This window comes from Vulpes vulpes, chromosome 14 (assembly GCF_048418805.1).
Source record: "Vulpes vulpes isolate BD-2025 chromosome 14, VulVul3, whole genome shotgun sequence".
Lineage (NCBI taxonomy): Eukaryota > Metazoa > Chordata > Mammalia > Carnivora > Canidae > Vulpes > Vulpes vulpes.
In genome coordinates, this window is record NC_132793.1 from 83,916,285 (window position 1) to 83,939,216 (window position 22,932).

A 22,932-nucleotide genomic window follows, 5' to 3' on the forward strand; every position below is an offset into this window, starting at 1 on the left:
GGTGGGCGGGAGTTGGTGTGACTGGTGTGACTGGGTGACAGGCACTGAGGGGGGCACTTGATGGGATGAGCACTGGGTGTTATTCTATATGTTGGCAAATTGAACACCAATAAAAAATAAATTTATAAAAAAATAAATAAAACTTCTAAGATTATGTAGCTAAGGGATGAGCCTGAACGCTCTGAGGGCCAGAGATCCATCAAAAATGATTAATTGAATGGATTTACATGAATTTCAGATTATCTTCAGTCAACAGTATGAGGTGTTACTAACAAAAGCTATATTTTAATTGTGCACTTTGACTTTATTTTACATGTTGTGATGGCCATCAAGGACTTTGTAGAACACTGAAATATATACTAGAAAGGATATTTTAAAAATCTGCAGTCAAAAATATTCTATCAAACAAGACTATCATTCAGCGTAGGAGGATAGACAGAGTTTCTTGGACAAACAAAAGCTAAATTTCATAATCACTAAACCAGCTCTACCAGAAATACTAAAGGGGACTGTGAGTGAAAAGGAAAGACTGGGGGCCTGGATGTCTCAGTGATTTGAGTGACCAATGCTGGGTTTCACCTCAGGTCATGATCTCAGGGGTCATGGGATCCAGCCCCATGGCAAGCTCTGCACTCAGTTGGGGGTGTGCTTGGGAGATTCCATATGGACCGCTGCCCACATGCACATGCTCTGTGTATAAAATAAATAAATCTTTTTTTTTTTTAAAAAAGGAAAGGCCATATGTGAGAGCATAAAAAACACAAAAACAGTAAAAACAACTGTTTCTGTAAAAATCAATTATGGTACGGATGTAAAATAGGATACAGGAGCAGCCCAGGCGGCTCAGTGGTTTAGTGCTGCCTTCAGCCCAGGGTGTGATTTTGGGGACCTGGGATCGAGTTCCACGTTGGGCTCCCTGGATGGAACCTGCTTCTCCCTCTGCCTGTGTCTCTGCCTCTCTCTCTCTCTCTCTCTCTCTCTCTCTCATGAATAAATAAAATCTTTTAAAAAATGATACAAAATATATGAAACCTAGAAACAAGAGGAGCTAACAAAGAGTTCAACATTAAGTGACTATCAGCTTAACGTAGACTGCTATATGCATAAGATGGAATATATAAATGAAATGGTAACCACAAACAAAACATACATTAGTAGATATTATTATTTTTAAAGCAAGCTCCATGCAAGGAGCCTGATGTGGGACTCAATCCCGGGAATCCAGGATCATGCTCTGGGCCGAAGGCAGGTGCTAAACTACTGAGCCACCCAGGGATCCCCAGATTAGTAGATATTAAAAATAAAGAACCCACGGTTATCATATCTAGGTATTAAAAACATAAAGAACCTGGGGGATCCCTGGGTGGCTCAGCAGTTTAGCGCCACCTTTGGCTCAGGGCTTGATCCTGGAGCCCCGGGATCGAGTACCATGTAGGGCTCCCTGCATGGAGCCTGCTTCTCCCTCTGTTTGTGTCTCTGCCTCTCTCTGTCTTGTGAATAAATAAAATCTTAAAAAAACCCATAAAGAACTCAAATTTATCCTAAAGAAAACAAAAAAAACCATTAGAGAAAGATCAGAAAAAACCTACAGAAACTATTAAAATGCTAGAAAATACAGGCAATAACGTCTCTGACATTGACCATAGTAATGCCTTTGGCTCAGGTCATGAACCCAGGGTCTTGGGATTAAGCCCTGTGTCTGGCTCCCCACCCAGAGGGGAGCCTGCTTCTCACTTGTCCTCTCCCCACTCCACTGGGGCTTTCTTGCTCTCCTTCTCTCTTCTTCTCTATCAAATAAATAAATAAAATATATTTTTTAACAGAAGCTTCTTCATAGTGAAGCAAAAAAAAAAAATCAAGATAACTGAAAATCAACTCATGTAATGGAAGAATATATTTGCAAATAACATATCTAAATAATAGGCTAGAATCTGAAATAAGTAAAGAACTTATAAAACTCAACACCCCCAAACTGAATAATACAACTTAAAACCGTGCAGAAGACATTAATAGATATTTTTCTAAGGAATATATACAGATGGCCAACAGACACATGACAAGATGCTCACCATCACTCAAAACCAGATAAATACAAATTAAAACTACACTGAGGATCACCTCTCACCAGTAAGAATATCTAAAATTAGGACACCTGGGTGGCTCAGTGGTTGAGTGTCTGCCTTCAACTTAGGCATAATCCCAGTCCCACATCGGGTTCCCACTTGGAGCCTGCTTCTCCTGTCACTGCCTCTCTTTCTGCCTCTCTCTGTGTCTCTCGTGAATAAATAAATAAAATCTGAAAAAAAAATAATAGCTAATATTACAACAAAAGAAACAACAGATGTTGGTGAGGATGTGGAGAAAAGGAAACACCCTTACACTGTTGGTGGGAATCAAACTGGTGCAGAGACCCTGGAAAACAGTATGAAGTTTCCTCAAAAAGTCAAAAAAAAAAAAAAAAAGTAGAACTACACTGTAATCCAGTGATTGTACTTAGTATTTCACCAAGAATACAAAAATACTAATTGAAAGGGATACATATACCCCAATGTTTATACCATCATAATCAATTAATAGCCAAAATATGGAAACAGCCCAAATATCCATCAGCTGATGGACAAAGGAAATGTGGCATACATAAACGATGAAATATTACTCAACCATGAAGAACAAAATCTTGCCACTTGCAACAATATTGATAGATGTAGGGAGTGTACTTGTGATGAGCACTAGGTATTGTATGGAAGTGTTAAACCACAATATTGTACACGTGAATCTAACATTTACCAAATGTTAACTAACTGGAATTTATTTGTGAAATGTAATTATATATATATATACACACACACACACACACACACACACACACACACACGTATCTCTCTCTATATATATATCAAAAAACAAAAAAGTAAAACAAAACAAAAAATCTGAGAACTGCAAAAAAAGTAGCAAAATGGCAATAAGTACATGTATATCATTAATTACTTTGAATGAAGAGAGACTTAATGCTCCAATCAAAAGACAGAGAGTGTAAGATTAGATGAAAAATCATGTCCCATGGGTCCCTGTCTCCCTCAGTTGGCAGAGGATTTGACTCTTGGGGTCACAAGTTCAAGTTCCATGTTGGGCAAAGACACTACATAAAAATTTATAAAGTATTAAAAAATAAGACTCATCTATATGCTGCCTACAAGAGTTTCATTTCAGACCAGAATTCAAAGACTTTAAGTGAGGGAATGGAGAAATATTTATCATGCAAATGGGCTTAGCCATGATAGCAATACTCATCCTGGAAATAAATGAACTTTAGTCTATAAAATGAGACACAGTATGATACCAAATAATAATAAAGGGGGCAATCTAAAAAGAAGATCCAATGATTGTAAATATTTATGCACCCATTATGGGAGCATACAGATAGATAAAACAATTAACCAAAAAACAAAAAGGAACTAATTGATAGTAATACAATAAAAGTAGGAGACTTGAATACTCCACTGACACGGATGTATAGATCATTCATACAGCAAATAAACAAGAAAATAGTGGCTCTGAAAGATACACTGGGCCAGATGGATTTAAGAGATATATTTGAAACATTCCATCCTACAAGACAATACATATTATCTTCAAGAGCACAGGCAACATTCTTCAAAACAGATCACACATTAGGCCACAAAACATACCTAAACAAATTCAAAAAGATCAAAGTTATATCTTTTCTGACCACAACACTATGAAATTAGAAATCAACCACAAGAAAAAAAGAATCAGAAAGACCACAAATATATGGAGATCAGAAAACAGGTTACAAAACAGCAAATGGGCCAAACAAGAAATTACAGAAGAAACCAAAATATACATAGGATGAAATGAAAATGAAAACAATATCCAAAACCTATGGGATTCAGCAAAAGCTGTTCTATGGAAAACGTTTATAGTAATACACACCCACCTCAAGAAGCAAGAAAAATCTCTAGAAATCTAAATTTACACCAAAAGGAGCTAGAAAAAGTAGAACAAAGCTGAAAGCCAGCAGAAGGAAATAATAAACATTAGAGGAGAAATAAACAATATAAAAAAAAGAAAACAAATCAATGAAATCAAAAGCAGGTTCATTGAGAAAAATTAATAAAAATTGATAAAGCTTTACTTAGACTTAGAAAAAATGGACCCAAATAAATAAAATCCCACAACTTGAGAGGGGAAATAAGACCACCAAAGAAATACAATTGTGAGAATATAATGATAAAATATATACCAACAAATTGGACAACCTGGAAAAATGGATAATGGCCTAGAAAAATATATACTATTGAAATTGAAACAGGAAGGAATGGAACATTTGAAAGATTAATAACCAGAAATGAAATTGTAGCAGTTATCAAAAATCTCCCAACATAAAAAAGTCAAGGGCAGACGGCATCACAGGGGAATTCTATGAAGCACTTAAAGAAAAATACTTATTCTTCTCAAACTATTCCAAAAAATAGAAAAGAAAACTGCCAGATTCATTCTATAAGGACAGCATTACCCTGATACCAAAAGCAAAGATTCCACTAAAAAAAGAGAACTACAAGCCAATATCCCTGAACATGGATGCAAAATTCTCAATAAAACACTAGCAAAACAAATCCAACAATACATCAAAAAAATCATTCAACCACAATCATGTTGGATGTATTCATGGGCTTCAAGGGTGGTCCAAAATTCAAATCAATCGATGTGAGGGCACCTTGGTGGCTCAGTGGTTGAGCATCTGCCTTCCACGTGGGGCATGATCCCAGTGTCCTGAGATCAAGTCACATTGGGCTCCCCAGAGGGAGCCTGTTTCTTCCTCTGCCTCCATCTCTGCCTCTCTGTGTCCCTCATGAATAAATAAAATCTTTACAAAAATCAATCAATATGATAAATCAACATTGACCACAGAAAGAATGAGAACTATAGGATCATTTTAATAGATGTGGAAAAATGATTTGACAAAGTACAACACTCATTCATAGTAAAAAGCAAAAACAAAAACCGAAACCATCAACAAACTAGATTATTTTTTCAAAGTAGGTTTAGACTCAGCATAATACCCTCCAGTTCCATCCACATCAAAGCAAATGGTGGATATTTGTCATTTCTAATGGCTGAGTAATAATATTCCATTGTATACATATACCCCATCTTCTTTATCGGAGGACAAGCATTATATGGTCTCATTCATTTGGGGAACATAAAAAATCGTGAAAGGGAATAAAGGGGAAAGGAGAAAAAATGAGTGGGAAATATCACTAAGGGAGATAGAACAAGAGACAGTCCTAATTCTGGGAAACAAACAAGGGGTGGTGGAAAGGGAGATGGGTGGGGCAGGGGTAACTGGGTGATGGGCACTGAGGGGTGCACTTGTTGGGATGAGCACTGGGTGTTATGCTGTATGTTGGCAAATTGAACGCCAATAAAAAATAAATAAATAATTTTTAAAAATTAAAAAAAAACAAAGTAGGTTTGGAGGAAACATACCTCAATATAATAAAGGCCATATACTCACAGCTAATATCATCATCAGTGGGGAAAACAGCTTTCCTTCTGCAGTCTGGAACAAGAGAGGGATATGCACTCTCACAGCTGTTATTTACTGTAGTACTGGAAGTCCTTTCAACAGCAATCAGACAACAAAAAGAAATCCAAATTTGCAAGGAAGCAATTTTCACTATTTGCAGGTAACATGATATTCTGTATACAAAACTCAAAAGACTCCACCAAAACCTGCTAGAACTAATACACAAACTCAATAAAATCACAGGATACAAATATAAACTTTTACAATAATTTGGGGGAATTCCTCTGCCAGTAATGAAGCAGAAAAAAGAAAAATTAAGGAACCAGTCCCAATTACAACTGCACCAAAAACAATGAAATAAACCTAACCAAAGACCTAATAGACCTATACTCTGAAAAATATAAAACACTGATAAAAGAAATTGAAGAGGACACGAAGAAATGGAAAACCATTCAATGCTCATTAATTAGAAGAACAAATATTCTCAAGATATTTATAGCATCCAAAACAAAATACTCACATAATGCAATATCTCCCAAATACCAACAGCATTTTTCAGGGCTGGAATAGATTAATCCTAAAATTTGCATGTAACAAGTAACTCTGATAGACATATCAACTTTGAAAATGAAAAGCAAACCTGGAGGAATCACAAGTATGGAATTTATTACAAATATCAAGTAATCAAAACAGTGTGATGTTGACACAAAAACAGACACACAGAAAAGTAGAACAAAAGAAAAATAAACCCTTAATTATCCAAGTAATCAACATAGCAGGAAAGTATATCCATTAGGAAAAAGACTTTCTCTCCAATAAATGGTGTTGGGAAAACTGGACAGCACCATGCAAAACAGTGAAATTGGACCACTTTCTTACACCATACAGAAAAATAAATTCAAAATGACTAAAATGCCTAAATGTGAGACCTCAAAAAAATAAAAATTCTAGAAAGGAACACGGGCAGTAGCTCCTTTGAATCAGCGGAGACAACATTTTTCTATCTAGATAGGTCTCCTGAGGCAAGGTAAACAATAACAAAAATAAACTATTGGGAATACATTGAAATAAAAAGCTTCTGAGTGTGCCTGGCAGGCTTAGTTTTCTAAGTCTCCAACTCTTGATTTCAGCTAAGGTCATGACCACAGGGTCATGAGATCTGTGCTGAGGATGCAGCCATTCTCTCTTTTTCTCTTCTTCCCCCACTAGGTCTCTAAGAAAACTAAAAAAATACATAATAAAAATAAAAAGCTTCTGCTTGGTGAAAGAAACATTCAACAAAACTAAAAAGCAACTTATCAAATGGGAAAAGATATTTGCAAAAGACATATCTGGTAACGGATTCTTTTCCAAAATTATACAACTCAACACCCTAAAAACAATCCAGTCAAGAAATGGCAGAAGACAAAACACCCATTTCTCAAAAAAAAAGACATACATATAACCAACAGACACATGAAAAGATGCTCTTATCAGCAAAACAGAAATCAAAACTACAATGAGATATCACCTTATACCTGAATGGCTAAAATCAACGTCACAAGGAATAGCAAGTTTTGGGGAGAACGTGGAAAAAAAGGAACTCTCTTATATTGTTGGTGGGAATGCAGACCGGTGCAGCCACTCTGGAAAACAGTACAGGGGGTGGGGTGGGGGGGTTCATCAAGAATTTAAAAATAGTACTTCTTATGATCTAGGAATCACACTACTGGGTATTTACTCAAATAATACAAAAGCACTAATTCAAAGATATACAAGCAACTCTATGTTTATTGCAGAATTATTTACAATAGTCAAATCACAGAAACAGCCCAAGTATCCACTGAGTGATGAATGGATAAATATGTGGTATATATCTAATGTATGTTATGAAATATATGCCATATATATGATGGAGTATTACTCAGCTATAAAAAGAATGAAATCTGGGATGCCTGGGTGGCTCAGCTGTTGAGCATCTTCCATCAGCCCAGGGCATGATCCTGGAGTCACGGGATAGAGTCCCACATCAGGCTCCTTGCACGGAGCCTACTTCTCTCTCTGCCTATGTCTCTGCCTGTGTGTCTCATAAATAAAAAATAAAATGTAAAAACAAAATTAAAAAGAATGAAATCTTGTCATCTGCAACCACACAGATGGAGCTAGAGAGTGTTAACGCTATTTGAAATAAGTCAGTTATAAAAAGACAAACATCGTATTATTTCACTCGTGTGGGAATTAAGAAACAAACTAGCCAAGTGGAGGGAGGGAGAGGAACCAAAACTCTTAACTGCAGAGAAAAAGCTGATGACTAACACAAAACTGGGTGGGTGGGGACAGATAGGTGAACTAGATTATGGGAATTGAGTGCACTTCTGATGTGAAGTGGGTGATGCTTGGTATTGTACACCAAAAACTAATATAACACTGTATGTTAACTAGACCAGAATTAAAATTTAAAAATTTATAGTATTCTTTGAAATATTCCTATAATAAATGACTAAAGAATTAACAAAACCAAGCCGATGTGACATTTAAATCTAGCTATCTTGGAAAATGGAGGAAAATGTTATACACTACTACAGGGATAGCATATACTACTTGTAGAATATAGAAGCATAATAGTTGTAAAAGGCAAATTTCTTCCAAATTTAAATAGAAATAATGAAAGTTTTTAAAAAAATAAAGGCTGTTGTAGATTCAAGGAATTATGGGTTAACAAACTAAGTGGAATGGAACGCATGATCATTCAAGTGCTGATCTGTATGTCACTATTTTAAAAACACCGAAGTCTAAATAAATTTTATCTAGCAATACCTCAAAGTACATTAGGTATCACACAATGACATACTACAAACATTATCACATTTTATATTTTTCAGTAGGTGGCATTATGATTATCTATTTTTTTAAAGATTTTATTTATTCATGAGAGACAGAAAGAGAGAGAGAGAGGCAGAGACATAGGCAGAGGGAGAAGCAGGCTCCATGCAGGGATCCCGATGTGGGACTCGATTCCATGACCCCAGGATCACACCCTGGGTGGAAGGCAGGCGCTCAACCACTGGGCCACCCAGGTGACCATGATTATCCTTGACAAGTACTGGAGTCCCCAAATCTTGAGATACAATAAAGTCCACTGAAAAACTATAAAGCAATTAGTTATTATTTCTAGGATAAGACATAGGAAAATATAAGTACTTACTCATAATCAATTTGGGACATATTATAAGAATTACTCATCAAAAATTGACAAAATGGTCAAATATTCAACATGAAATGAAACAAAAGAAAATTGCTATTAGTACATCAATATCAAGTCATATTAGTACAACTAAGATGGTCCCTAATAGAGATACAGACCTATAAAAATAGTAAGCCTGTTACAATTACTTAGAATGCTCTGTACATTGGAAACAATGCCTCTTTCCTAATACCCTTCTTATATTTAGAAATATGAGCCATAGTTTTGTTATGGTCTACATGTACATTTATATTTACATAGGTTTTTATGTAAACATTTTTTACACATACTTACAAATGTCTACATAGATTTTTATGTATTAGTTTACAAAGGTATTTACACATTGAATAAATATAAATGTTTATAGTTATAGATACATAGGTATGTGAGAGAATATAGGAAAGAGAAAACCTCAAGGCAGAAATAACCTTGACCACATTACTTCACCAAAATTCATTTAAAATACTAGAAATAGTGTGTAATCAACAGGAATATGAGAAACCATAAACTTAAGTTCCTCCTGATTGAAATGAATTGCAAAAGAGCAAATGTTTCTAAAATATTTAACACATATGAAACAAAAAAGCACGTAGAAAGTCCTATACTAAAAGATTAAATGATTTAATATTAAGAATAAATTACTAAAAATAATCAAGAAAAATATCCTAAATAAAAATTCATGGTCCCAGCTTTGATCCAGGTTTGTTCCAATTCTTATGATCTCTTTGGACCAATTCACAAATTTACAGGATAATCTATTTTAAAACTCACTAAGAGATTCTACTTAATAAGAAATAGGATACTGTACTTACTTAAAATTGTGCTCTATATGCCTACAAAAATTAAAGATTGATTTGTCTTTTCAAAATATGGTAAAACATTGATAATTAGTTTTAGTTGTTCAGATGTCAAAGCTATTATGATCTCAATGATCTATGAATATGAAAACAAATCATTCCTCGGAGTAAAATATGAATACATCATGACATAGCAATTTTCCTTAGATATATACCCAAAGGAAATGAAAACAGGGAGTCAAGGCATTTTCATGCAAATTCTTGGCACCACTATTCACAATGTGGACAGCCACAAAGCCACTATTCACAAAATCAAAAAGTACGAACAGCCAAGTATTCAAAATCTAATAAAACATGACAAATATCTGCCTCAGAATATTACTAGGCCATGAATGTAAATGAAATTCTTATATAGAACTTACTTCCTAAGTACCATTCCATACCCTGTAAGGAACTAGGTATCCTCTACGAGTTGCTGGCTGCACAACTGTAGCAAAATAAACCTGGATACTGTTAGGTGGCCAGAGAGTAAGTGGTCCTCAGGAAAGTATATATGAACACATAGACAAGACTGAGAACACCTTGAGAGACCTGAATGGCCAAATGGGGGACAAACTGATTAAGGAAGAGTAATGAGGGGCACCTCGGTAGCTCAGGAGGTTAAGAGAATGCCTTTGGCTCAGGTCATGATCCTAGAGTCCTGGATTGAGCCCCACATTGGGCTCTCTGCTCTCTGGTGAGCCTGTTGCTCCCTTTCCCTCTCTCTGACTGCTAGTCTGTCTAACTTATAGCACACAATCTGTCAAATAAATAAAAAAAATCTAAAAAACAGCAATGATCTTAATCCATATAAGTAAAATATCCATGAGTCCACATTGAAATGACACTCAAAATTAAATGGGGGTAGGAAGAGGGGAAAGGAATAACTTTTATAGTACAAAATTCAAATTTTAATTAATAATGTGTAAGATAGACAAATTTTTAAAAATCACATTTTATGATGTCAACACAGAATATGTTATCTGGAAGTTAGTGAAAAAGTGCAAGTCTGACTTCTTTTCCGATCTGGACGTATTTCTTTTTGTTGTCTGATTGCTGAGGCTAGGACAACAGTGGTTGAGAATGGACATTCTTGTTATGTTCCACACCTTAGGGGAAAAGCTCTGCATTTCTCCAGAAAATGGTATTTGCTGTGGGTTTCTCCAATAAGGCTTTTAGGATAGGGAAATATCTAAACAGCTCAAGTGCAGAGTTTTAATCAAGAAAGGATGCTGTATTTTCTTAAATGCTTTTCCTGCATCTATTGAGATAATCATATGCTTCTTGTCCTTTGTTAATGTGATGTATCACATTGATTTCCAGATACTGCACCACCCTTGCAGCCCAGGAATAAATCCCACTTGGTTGTTGCGAATAATCGTTTTAATGTACTGTTGGATCCTATTAGCAAATATCTTCCTAGATAAAGGGCTATTATCAAAAATCTATAAAGAATTTATCAAATTCAACACCCCAAAATAAAAAAAATACGGTCAAGAAATGGGCAGAAGACATGAATAAACATTCTCCAAATGGCCATTTAAATTGCCAACAGACACATGAAAAAATGCTCAGCATCACTCAGCATTAGGGAAATACAGATCAAAACCACAATAAGATACCTCACACCAGTCACAGTGGCTAAAATTAACAACTCAGGAAACACCAGATGTTGGTGAGGATGCATAGAAGAGAGGAACCCTCTTACACTGTTGGTGGGAATGTAAACTGGTCCAGCCACTCTGTAAACCAGTTGGAGGTTCCTCAAAACGTTAATAACAGATCTACGCTATGACCCGCCAATTGCACTACCGGGTACTTACCCAAAGGATATAAACATAGTAATTTGAAGGGGCACATGCACCTGAATGGTTATGGCAACAGTATCCAAAATAGACAAAATATGTAAAGAGCCCAGATGTCCATCAGCATTGGAATGGATAAAGATGTGGTGCGTACACTCACACACACACTCATGGTCACCACACACACAATGGAATATTACTCAGCCATCAGAAAAATGAAACCTTACCATTTGCAACAATGTGGATGGAATTAGAAGGTATTAGGGCTAAAGTGAAAAAAATCAAAGAGAGACAAATATTATTTTTGATCATATGTGTAATTTAAGAAATAAAAAAGAACACGGGAAAGGAGGGAAAATTAAAGACAAAAAGAGGGAGACAACTATAGAAAACATACTGTGTGCTGAGGTGGGGAATTGGGGTAACTGTAACTGGGTGATGGGCATTAAGGAGGGCACATGATACAATAAGCACTGGGTGTTATACAGAACTGAGGAATACCTAAACTCTACAACTGAAACCAAAAAATCTGTTTTGTCAAAAAAAAATTTGTTACTGTGTATGAATTATTGTAAGCAACAAACATCAATACATTCTAAAATTAGCAGATATAGTATAACAAAATTCGTGGGATCTTCCCCTACAGATACTTAATATGTAACACTAAGAAATCAAAGGAACATCACTAGTGACAAGGCATATCAACAGTATATCAACAGTATATGATGAGAAGGGAGCACCATTTCTGTAGTAATATGCACAATTTCAATGACAAAAATCGCACAAACTCATACTGATGAACATTAAGCGATATTTTACAGACTCTTCAAAAATATCAAAATCATGAAAACCAAACAAAACTCGTCAATGGTCACAAGCAGATGGGACATTAAGGAAAGTATAAGAAGTATATGAAACACGGGATTCTACTTTCAAACATGGATTATAAAAGGATCAGGTAAAAGCAGTTTATCAACTTCCTGGTTTAGATAACTATCAGGCAAACAAAAAGATGTTAATATAAGTTACAGAACAATATACATTTCTGTAAGCCAAAAATTATTTCAAAATAAATATTTAAGAATTAATATTAATACTTTTTGTTTCCAGCCTATTAAAAATAATGCTCCAAACATTTTGGTAGAGCAGGCAAACCAAATACAAAAACCTGGCAAAAAAGAACAATATAAGCTGTTTATTTAGGATTGTATGTTTAGAATTTTCAAATAAAACTGTAACAATTATAATAGGGAAATATATATGAATTCACACACACCTTCATGCACATTCACACACAAATGTAGTTCATTCATTAAGATGCAAGAATGTTCATTTTTGGGAAATGTTAGTTTTTAGCCTAATCAATGATTATAATAGCAAGTATGATCACCTATAATACATGACAAATACAAAACATTTTATTAAACCTGTCAACATATTTTGCAATAAATTCTCAACAAAGGAAGGATACCTAAAATGTCCCATAATTAAGTGATACTTATACTAACAGGTTTAATATTCACTGTCAAATAACCAAGAGCCCTTTCTGCTTTCCTATATTCTTTAATAACCATGAAAAAAGAAAGAAAAGCACAATTTGGGAACTTTAATGAAATACTATTAGGGAAGTAAACTAATTATCCAATCCCCATCACTCCATTAACAAAACTATGATATGACTGGGAATGATTTAAAAAATTACACTAGCAATTTTCCAACATAGCAATTTGATTAAAAATAGAAAGACATACCTTGCAGTTGGATGACTCAATTTTAAAGAGATCTATTCTCTAATTAATCTATTAAATTTGGTGCAAATGAAATTAAAACTGCATTTTTTTCCACCTTGCAAAATAATTTTAAGCATCAATTCAGAGAAAAAAATGCGACTATATACAGGGAATATTCTGAAAAGAAAGAAGAGAAATGAGATAGAACTCAATGGAATAGACTAAAAATCATCAATAATTTTAAAGTATCAATAGAATGTAAGGCAAACAAATAGAAATGCAGCTGATTATATGTGGGAATTTCTAAATAACTATGGTAAAATTTAAAATGAGTGGTAACTGCTTAAGTCAAGGTAAATAACTTGAGTATGTAATGCTTTAAAACCACAGTTAATGATTAATGAAAAAAAATGACAGAACAATTGACAAAAAAATAGAAGAAAATACAGATGAAGAATGCATGATGGTAATGCCCATGTTTTACAATAAAAACACAAAACTCAAAAGGCATGAATTATAACATTATATTTCAATACACAACTTCTGTACAAGCAAAAAGTAAAACATCACAGTAAAATGGTAGTGAGAAACACATAGTATTTCATTTGCAATGCATGGCAAATGGTTAACATCCTTAGTCATAAATAATCTCTTAGAAACCAGTAACAAATGCACTAATATTCTAAAGTAAATGAAAAAAATAAATGATTAGCAGGTTTAAAGACATATGAAGATGACTAAACTGAACAGTAACAGAACAATTCCCTTGTAATACCATGTTATCAAAGATTAATAAAACACTGAAATCTAACGTTTGTACGGTTCAGAAAACAGGTATCTTAAACAAATGCTGAGAGGCAAGATTGATGAAGACAATGTAATTTGGTGAAAATTTCTACTGTAGACTCAGAATATAAATTTTGGATAGCATTAATTCAATAAAGTGCAAATACTAGGACTATTTCAACAAATTAGCTGGAGGAATTAAAAATAATTTATATATAAGCACGTTATATGCCTAGAAAATCTGTAGCTATGTATGGGTGCAAAAGACTACTAGCCTAACAATTTGTTCAGCAATATACCCCAAAAGGAAATACACAAAACTCCATTAACAGTAGATAATGTTTCTGTGCCCTTTGGAATCTGGAAGAAGATTTTTTTTATCAATTTTAAATTTACCCTGTGAAAAGTGAAATGTATAAATATGTGCACTATGTATTTATGAAAACACTGAAATGAAGCCTTACAATCATACCATCCTGAGCTTTTCTGTGTATTAACAACTACACCATTCAAGCTCCTGAGACTTAGTCAAATGTCAGTAATGAAAACAACATGCCTTGTTACAATTCCCTCCAATGACACTCATCTTTAGATAACTTTCAAACATGATTTTTCTCAGTCCAGTTTTTCTGATCTGAGAAGTATCCACCCCAACACAAGAACGAGAAGTCTCCATACATTATGGAGATTTTCTTTTGGATTTGAAGATGGTGGCAGAAATAGCATCAGTTTCCGGTTTAGACATCACACATTAGGAAATGGGTAAAAAATTATGTACCATCAAATGCAACAGCCATTTTATTGTGAAGAAATAATGGATGAGAATTACTTTTGGATTTTTTTTAATAAGGCTAGACATAACTACATTTATTGTGTTGACCACTGTATAACACATAGAATTATCAATTCACTATCACTGTTCGCTATCTATATACCTGAATCTAACATAAAATTGTAGGTCAAGTTTTTCCAAAGCCAGTTATTGGTATTCTTTCTTCTTATATCTTAATAAATGGACTGATTCCAACATTCTCATTTTATGTTATCTTTCCAACTATGTATTTGAATTCTTGCTCGTATCTCTAAATTGCTCATTTACATACAGAATTATTTCACATAATCTCTATGCATTTCTGTACACAAAACATGACAACAGTACCAAAAATTCCAATGAAAATATCAAAAGGACATCAGTGCATTTGGTGCAAAAAATGGTAACTATACTAATGATACAGACACTACAATGGAATTCAGGAATAGATTTAGATCCTAATCCATTATTCCAACTGGCTACCAAAATTGTTGAATAGGCACTACCCCAAAGAAGTACTTAATCTTCTATTTAGTAATCATGTGAAAAAATACTTTATGATTAAAGCTTTCACACCTTTAAGGTTATTCTGGGATTAACAGGTAGGCAATAAGTCTCTCTGAAAAAGAATATCTAAGGAATCTGGCAGCTTTCATCTCATCAATTAATCTTCCAAAGGGGCAGAGTGGGTAATAAAAGAAAAATGAGAATCCTAAAACTCCTAGGTCCATCAGGATCTGGAATTCACTATTTGCTATAACATCAACGGTTTCATTAAAAACTGCTCCCTCTATTTTTATAATTCATTTTAGTTCTAAGATTGCATATCATTAGCTTAGTGCAAGTGGTCTCTAGCCTCTTTTGCATTCCTGAAACTCACTTAATTTAAAATAATCACTTTTTCTTATTTCTCTAATTTCTTATCTTTTACATAATTTAATTCCAAAGTCACAAGAGAGTTCAGTAAAATTGTATTCTGTGGCAGGCAGTAAGTAAAATGCTTTTTGAAAAATATCTGCAAGAAATACATAATGTGAGAAGTGAAATTATGAAAATCAATTTTGGGATTGAGCTCATAAAGATGTGTGATTTGATGGGAAAATTGTGAATGGATCCAAAAATTAAAAAAAAAAATTCTGAAATTCCATAGTTGTAGGTCTTAACTAGGTGCCTATTTCATCTATTCTTACTGTAACATCAGGTCAGCTGTTACCCTGGCACTACTTCATTAAGATGGAATCTCTACTAGAAAGTGAGTGGTCATATAACAATGCTAGCCAACAAAATATGGCAAAGTGATACTACATGACTTCTAAAGTTGGATCATAAAGGCCACAGGCACTTACACAAAGCTAATACTCATTTTTATGATGCTTCCTCTGGGGTAAACTCATTGTGTGAAGGTGCTTTAACCTAACCGCAGCCTTCCAAGTCATCCCAAACCAAATGTAAAAACATGTATGAAATAGGGTGGACCAGATAACTCCAGCCTTAAGCTGTTTGAATAACTGTTAAACACGGGTTCTCCTGGGCTTAGCCCACATTCTGGAACTGTCAGAAATCTTCACATACAGAAATCATGAAATTATAACTCAAGAGATGCATTATGCCAACAACTTTCAGGATTATTTATTACTCAGCAATATTAACCTGAACAGATCTCATTCCCCACTAGCTGCCACCAAAAAAACATTAATATTAAAAAAAAGCATAATATTAACTCCTGTCTAACCAAATTGTCCCTCTCTAGATCAAATGAACACTTATCCGTCCTTACAATCGTTTCACCAAGGGGTATTCCTGGAATCAGAGATGGGAAGTGAAGAACACTTGAATGAGTAATACTGCCAATGGAGGTCTGGTGATACCAAATCTTGCAATTACAAAGAAAGATGGCAGAATTGTGTTTTCATGGAACTATCATCTCCTAACAGGAAAAAAAAGAAGAAACATTGTAAAGTAAGATATATACCATTCTCATAGAATAGCTAAAGCAGCAGGTAAGTGGAAGCTCATCATGAACTTTCTTACAAATTTCTTTTAATGCTTACACACAATTCCTCATTAATCAATCCCATATATGATACACAACTCTCCATCAGCACTTAGTTTATCAATACTTTTCAAGCTTTGATTTAAATTCCAGTTAGTTAATAAAGAGTGTAATACCAGTTTCAGACGTACAATTTAGTGATTCAACACTTCCATACAACACCCCTTCTTCATCACAAGTGCACTCTTTAATCCTCATTGCCTGTTTCACCCATTTCCTCTACCTACGTTCCTGCTGGTAACCATTAGTTTCTTCTCTATAATTATGTTTCTTGTTTTGCCTTGGACTCTTCCCTTTGCTACTTTGTTTTGTTTTTTCACTTCCACATATTAGTGAAATCATATGGCATTTATCTTTATTTAACTGCTTTAACTTAGCACTGTACTCTCTAGCTCCATCTACTTTATTCCAACTGGCAATGTCTCATTCTTGTTTTATGGCTGAGTAACCCCCATTGTGTTTATTTATCAGTTCTTTCTTATCCATCAAATGATGGACCCTTGGGCTATTTCCATAATTTAGCCATTGTAAATAATGCTGTTATAAACACTGGGGTGCATGTATGCCTTTCAATTAGTATTTTTGTATTCTTTGCATAATTGTCTTGTTCAATTAATTGCTGGCTTATATTTTTAACTTTTTAAGTAACCTACCTTTTTTTATTCCACGGTGGCTGCACCAGTTTGCATTCCCACCAACCATTCAGGAGGGTTCCCCTTTATTTTCAGTTTCTATGAACTATAAAATATATAAAATATAAACTATAAAATATATATAAAATATAAAATATATTTGCAAAGATCCTATTTCAAAGTTTTTTCCAATTTATGAACTGATAATTTCCTTTATAACATTAATTACATAACTGATTATAAATGAGGTAAATAATTGAAAGAAGACAAATAATCTACATTCTGCATATACTATTCATTTCTATTTTCATAAAATTATCTTTGGAAATAATTAACTTTCTCACGAATTCTCAGACTTGGTTGAATATTCCAAAGTCAGCCATTAGTGATATTTTCCTGAGCTTAGTAGTATAACCCTTGTCCTAAAACAGCACTACTTGATCCAAAACCTTCTTACCTGTAGTTCCCAGTGAAGACTTTGAAATTAAGAAAGTCCATAGGATGAGCAATGAATGTTCCTGATATCAGCTGTCCTTGGATTATCTATTCATCTTTTCATAATGTACATCTGATAAGTAAGTACACAATATAGCCAATCAGTTACAAATGAGACACCAGGACACACAGATTAGGATAACTTTAGAATTATAAATTATTATTGAATACAGAAATTAAACAAGCAGCTAATATTACTGCACAATAACTTACTAAATAATATAAAACCAACAGCTTGCTGAAATCCTGCTGACAGACTTTACCATGAAAGAATCCATTCTCAATCATGCCCATTAAAAGTCATTTCCAGCAATGTCCACAATAGCCAAACTGTGGAAGGAGCCTCGGTGTCCATGGAAAGATGAATGGATAAAGAAGATGTGGTTTATGTATACAATGGAATATTACTCAGCCATTAGAAACGACAAATACCCACCATTTTCTTCAACGTGGATGGAACTGGAGGGTATTATGCTGAGTGCAGTAATTCAATCGGAGAAGGACAAACAGTGTATGTTCTCATTCATTTGGGGAATATAAATAATAGTGAAAGGGAATATAAAGGAAGGGAGAAGAAATGTGTGGGAAATATCAGGAAGGGAGACAGAACATAAAGACTCCTAACTCTGGGAAATGAACTTGGGGTGGTGGAAGGGGAGGAGGGCGGGGGGTGGGGGAGAATGGGTGATGGGCACTGAGGGGGACACTTGACGGGATGAGCACTGGGTGTTATTCTGTATGTTGGTAAATTGAACACCAATAAAAATTAATTTATTAAAAATAAAAAAAAAGTCATTTCCAAAATATACCAATAAACGCTCCTTCAAACAATTTGATCTAGTCAGTAATCACAAATATGGCAGTGGATTTTTCCCCTTATAGAGTTTCAATGATTTCTTTAAATTATTCAAGTGTTTATAAACCTAAATATAATTGTTTAGCACCTACCTCAAATCCCATCTTCTCTCATTTCTTTTCATAGGTCCCATAATACTGTTTCAGTGTGTAAACTCTCTGCTGTATTGGAGTCACTAGATCACTCACAAATTATTCATAATGGCCACTGGGAATACAAAATTGGATATAACAGCCCAATACTCCAAAGATGATAATAGGCAGCAAAGCAGAGAGGCACAGATTGGTAGTACCTTTAAAAAAAACCCTTTCGTTGTTTAAATGTTCCTTTTGAAATCTTTAAAATTTCAAATGCAGAAAGCAGAACAGTCCTCCATTCCCATCTCCCCACACAGTAGTGATACATTTTTGCCATATGATCTTCCAGCGAAATTTCTATTCAATAATTCATATATTCATTTCAGACCGTCAAGTAGTAATAATACAGATAATTAACAATGTATTACCAATCAACTTACACATACACAAAATTTTAAGAGTGCTAAAATAATCAACAATATGATAAAACTGATGAGTACTCATTACTTAACTCTTTAACCATGTCAGAATAATTACATTCCTCAGGAATAGTAAGCATTAACATTTCCATTAGAACAGACATATATGGACATACCTCTGTAAACACACTATTAGTTGATGTTTGTTCAAAAAGTGAAATAATTTTAAATGTCCCTTTAAAACATACTTTCATATCAGAAAATATTCCAGTGTTTAAATTATATTAGTATAATGAATAAGCTATAACCATTATGATTTTTTATGGGTGTTTATTTCAGATGCTCCAATGTTATACTCAATGTAACACTTTCTTCTTTGTAAATCTGAGATGTAAAATAGACAAAATCCCAGCAGTAAGTTATATTACTTCAAATATTTTCACATTTGAATTTCAATTATTATTGCCAAACCTCTGTTCAAAAACTACACGGACTTAGATGTTTGTTTATACTTTTCTGAGAAATTTTCATAATTTATTACAGGCTACTGAGATGGAACATTTTTGACATTTGTTTATCACATAACATACAAATATAACTATACACTGGAAATTTTCATAAAAAACCTTTTAGAATAACAAAATAATCACAGAAATTCTATTTTCATTTGGATATATATACACATGGTAACAGATCAGAAGACAATCATGGATAGCTACTCAAACATTTCGTATTAGAAATAACATATTTAGATAGAACATAGAGTCAATTTTAGAAATGTTTAATTACGTTTGGAATCGAAATACTATTTCTACAATTTTCAGAAAAATAAAATACAAAGCAGTAACCTACAATTAAGAAAAAGAACATTATCAGATTTATATTCCTAAAACTAATTTTACATGTATACATGTACTTAACATTTTATTATATATGTATATATGGATATAGACATATAAATTTGCAATGAGTAAAATAACAATTAGAATACCAAATGTCTTCTATGAATTTATCTGATATTAAACAAAAATTCACTTCTCAAGTATTCATTCTAAGGATAAAATACATCCTGGGTATTTCTGTTTGTTTTGGAATATAAAATCTAATATTCTTCTACATGAAAACATAATAATCTCAAGAAAAAGGAAGACGATCCACCTAACATCAAAATGTTACATATATCTAACAGAACAAATTATTAGTCACTTACTATACTTCCAAACCATTTGCAAAAAACCTGTGGTATCGGACAATGAAGTATTTACAAATTTACATGTCATGAAATTCCATGCTTCTGGATAAACTAGGTATTTATAAATAGTTTATTCATTTGTAATTTATAAAGTTGTCTTGAATGTTGTCATGTTATCCAGTTAAATATAAAACTGAATGGCTTGAAGGAGAATACAATTTCTTACATATTTCCTATCATTAAAATACATAACACCCTATCAGCAATACAACTATAAAATTACAACTTAGGATTTTTAATGCATAATAAATATGAGGACTAAACAGTGATTAAAATGTAAAATTTTCTATTAGAGAATGCAAGAGTAGAAGTACACTCTTAACTTTCTCCTTCTTCTAACTCAGATACCAAAATATGTATAGCTCTAGAAACCTAAAATTGTTGCAATTTGTAATTGCAAGTGCTATTATACTTGCATTGCTATTACATTTGAGAACAATGAAAATATGAAATTTTACAATGAATTATTTACAAAATTATACTTTGTGAGACTCTACACATCTAGAAAGACTAGATGTTAAAAATTAAAAGCTTGTGCCTGCCTATTATTTACAAAGTTGTCTTGAATATTGTCATGCAACCAAAGGAACACATACAGAACTGTGTATAGTTCCAAGAGGTAGTATAAAGTCTCTTTAACAAAGTCATTTATATCTCCAATGTAAAAAACAACAATAAAAATAAGTGTGGGGGAAGGATGTATAGGTGGAGCACAGAGGAATTTTAGGACAACTAAAAGAGTCTGTATAATACCATGATGGATACAGGCCATTATACATTTGTCCAAACCAACAAAATGTACACCAAGAGGTAACCATAACAAACCATGGACTTTGGTTAATTCATGATATGTCATGTAAATTCAGTAGGAACAAATGTACCAGTATGGTAAGGGAGACTGATAATGGGGGTGCTAAGTGGATAGTAGTAGGAATTATGCAATCGTGGGGCATGGCCTATATTGCAAATCTTGGTACCTTGCCCTCAATTTTGCTATGAACCTAAATCTACTGTTAAAAAATAGTCTTAATGTAAAAATAATCAAGATACGTATATCAGGATGCTACTAATGAAATGCATTATGATAAATCCAGAAACACCAAATGAATTTACATGATTTACGTTTTTTAATATACAATTTATATTTATATAATGGCACCCTATTCTATTACGAGAATGCTATAATGCATAATCTATTTTCCTCTTAACAACCAAATTAATGTTAAATGTTGTATTGCTCCAAGAGCCTATTTATCAATGATCAATGCTTTGCAATATTGATTTTAAAAGACAATAATCCTAACACATTTACAATGAAAATATTTACAAAATTATACTATGATTCAATACATCTAAAAATATTAGAGGTTTAAAATTCATTTGCCAATTATTTACAAAGATGTCTTACTACCACTTAACAATGAACATAGAAATTTTGTGATTTAGAGTCTATAAAATGTTCTTCAGAAAAATCACTTTCATCAAGAACTTCAGTACATCTGGGAAAGTAAGATAGACTTACATGTCCCTTAAATCAGCAGAAATATAAACAGGTACAATTTAACTACTGCAGTCTAAATTTTCTACTAAATGAAACTGCGAGGAAAAAAACTTTTCACCCCCTCTTCTCCCTGACTGTGTGTGTGTGTGTGTGTGTGTGTGTGTGTGTGTTAACAAAAATATAGCTAAGAATCTTTTACCTCAATTTAAGTCATTTGTTTTTAATTATGTCATCAATCCAGGTTATCCTATTCAAGGGTGAATATTAAAAAAAAAAGTTTCTACCCTCTATTTTGTTCATCAACAATTCTATAGACTTCCTAAGTTGAAATTTATAAACTACTATAAATACCAGTGTTTACCAACAAACCATAAAAAGCCACCCAAGTACAATTCTTAGAATAATTTGCAAATGTTAAACATTTCAAACTTATGGTTTATCAATAGCATGACTGCAACATATACATGATGTTCAGAATCTCTTTAAACCAAAAAGGATAGGAAGCAAATGAATCATACATTATAGATGGGACTGGAAAACATCCACTGTCCTGCCCATATATATGTCACAACAAACCACTGACCATGCAGAAAAATTAATTACTATATTGACTTTTTTAAAGTAATGTATTTAAAAGTAGGTTTGTCAGTAATGTCTATATATCTGGAAATAACAAGTGTTTTAGATAACTAAATACACAGCAATCTAGAAATCATACTTAACAATACAGGGCTTATTTTACCATTTCATGACTACAAGCATGAGAAAAAGTTTATGTGCTCTAACTTTGGGTGAATATATTCAAAAATATGACAGAAATGTCTGTCCATCAATAGTTATATATAGTATAAAAACAAAGATCTGTTCACATTTGCACACTATTGAATAACAACTTGCCACACACC

At 33.5% G+C, this 22,932-nt stretch overlaps 1 long non-coding RNA gene across 3 annotated transcripts in view; it reads right to left on the reverse strand.

The window, feature by feature from the left end:
* LOC112910144 (uncharacterized) overlaps positions 1-22,932 on the reverse strand; it is a 53,240-nt gene that overhangs the window by 11,240 nt on the left and 19,068 nt on the right. The window contains exons 4-8 of one of the 3 annotated variants that reach the window (XR_011997067.1): positions 18,871-19,070; positions 17,885-17,995; positions 17,449-17,533; positions 16,520-16,669; positions 13,167-13,322 (exon numbers count right to left, since the gene is read on the reverse strand). This is a non-coding gene — a long non-coding RNA (uncharacterized lncRNA). Of the gene's footprint in view, positions 1-13,166; positions 13,323-13,655; positions 16,670-17,448; positions 17,534-17,884; positions 17,996-18,870; positions 19,071-22,932 lie in introns of those variants that run through there. The other 2 variants (XR_011997068.1, XR_011997066.1) reach the window with 2 other exon arrangements.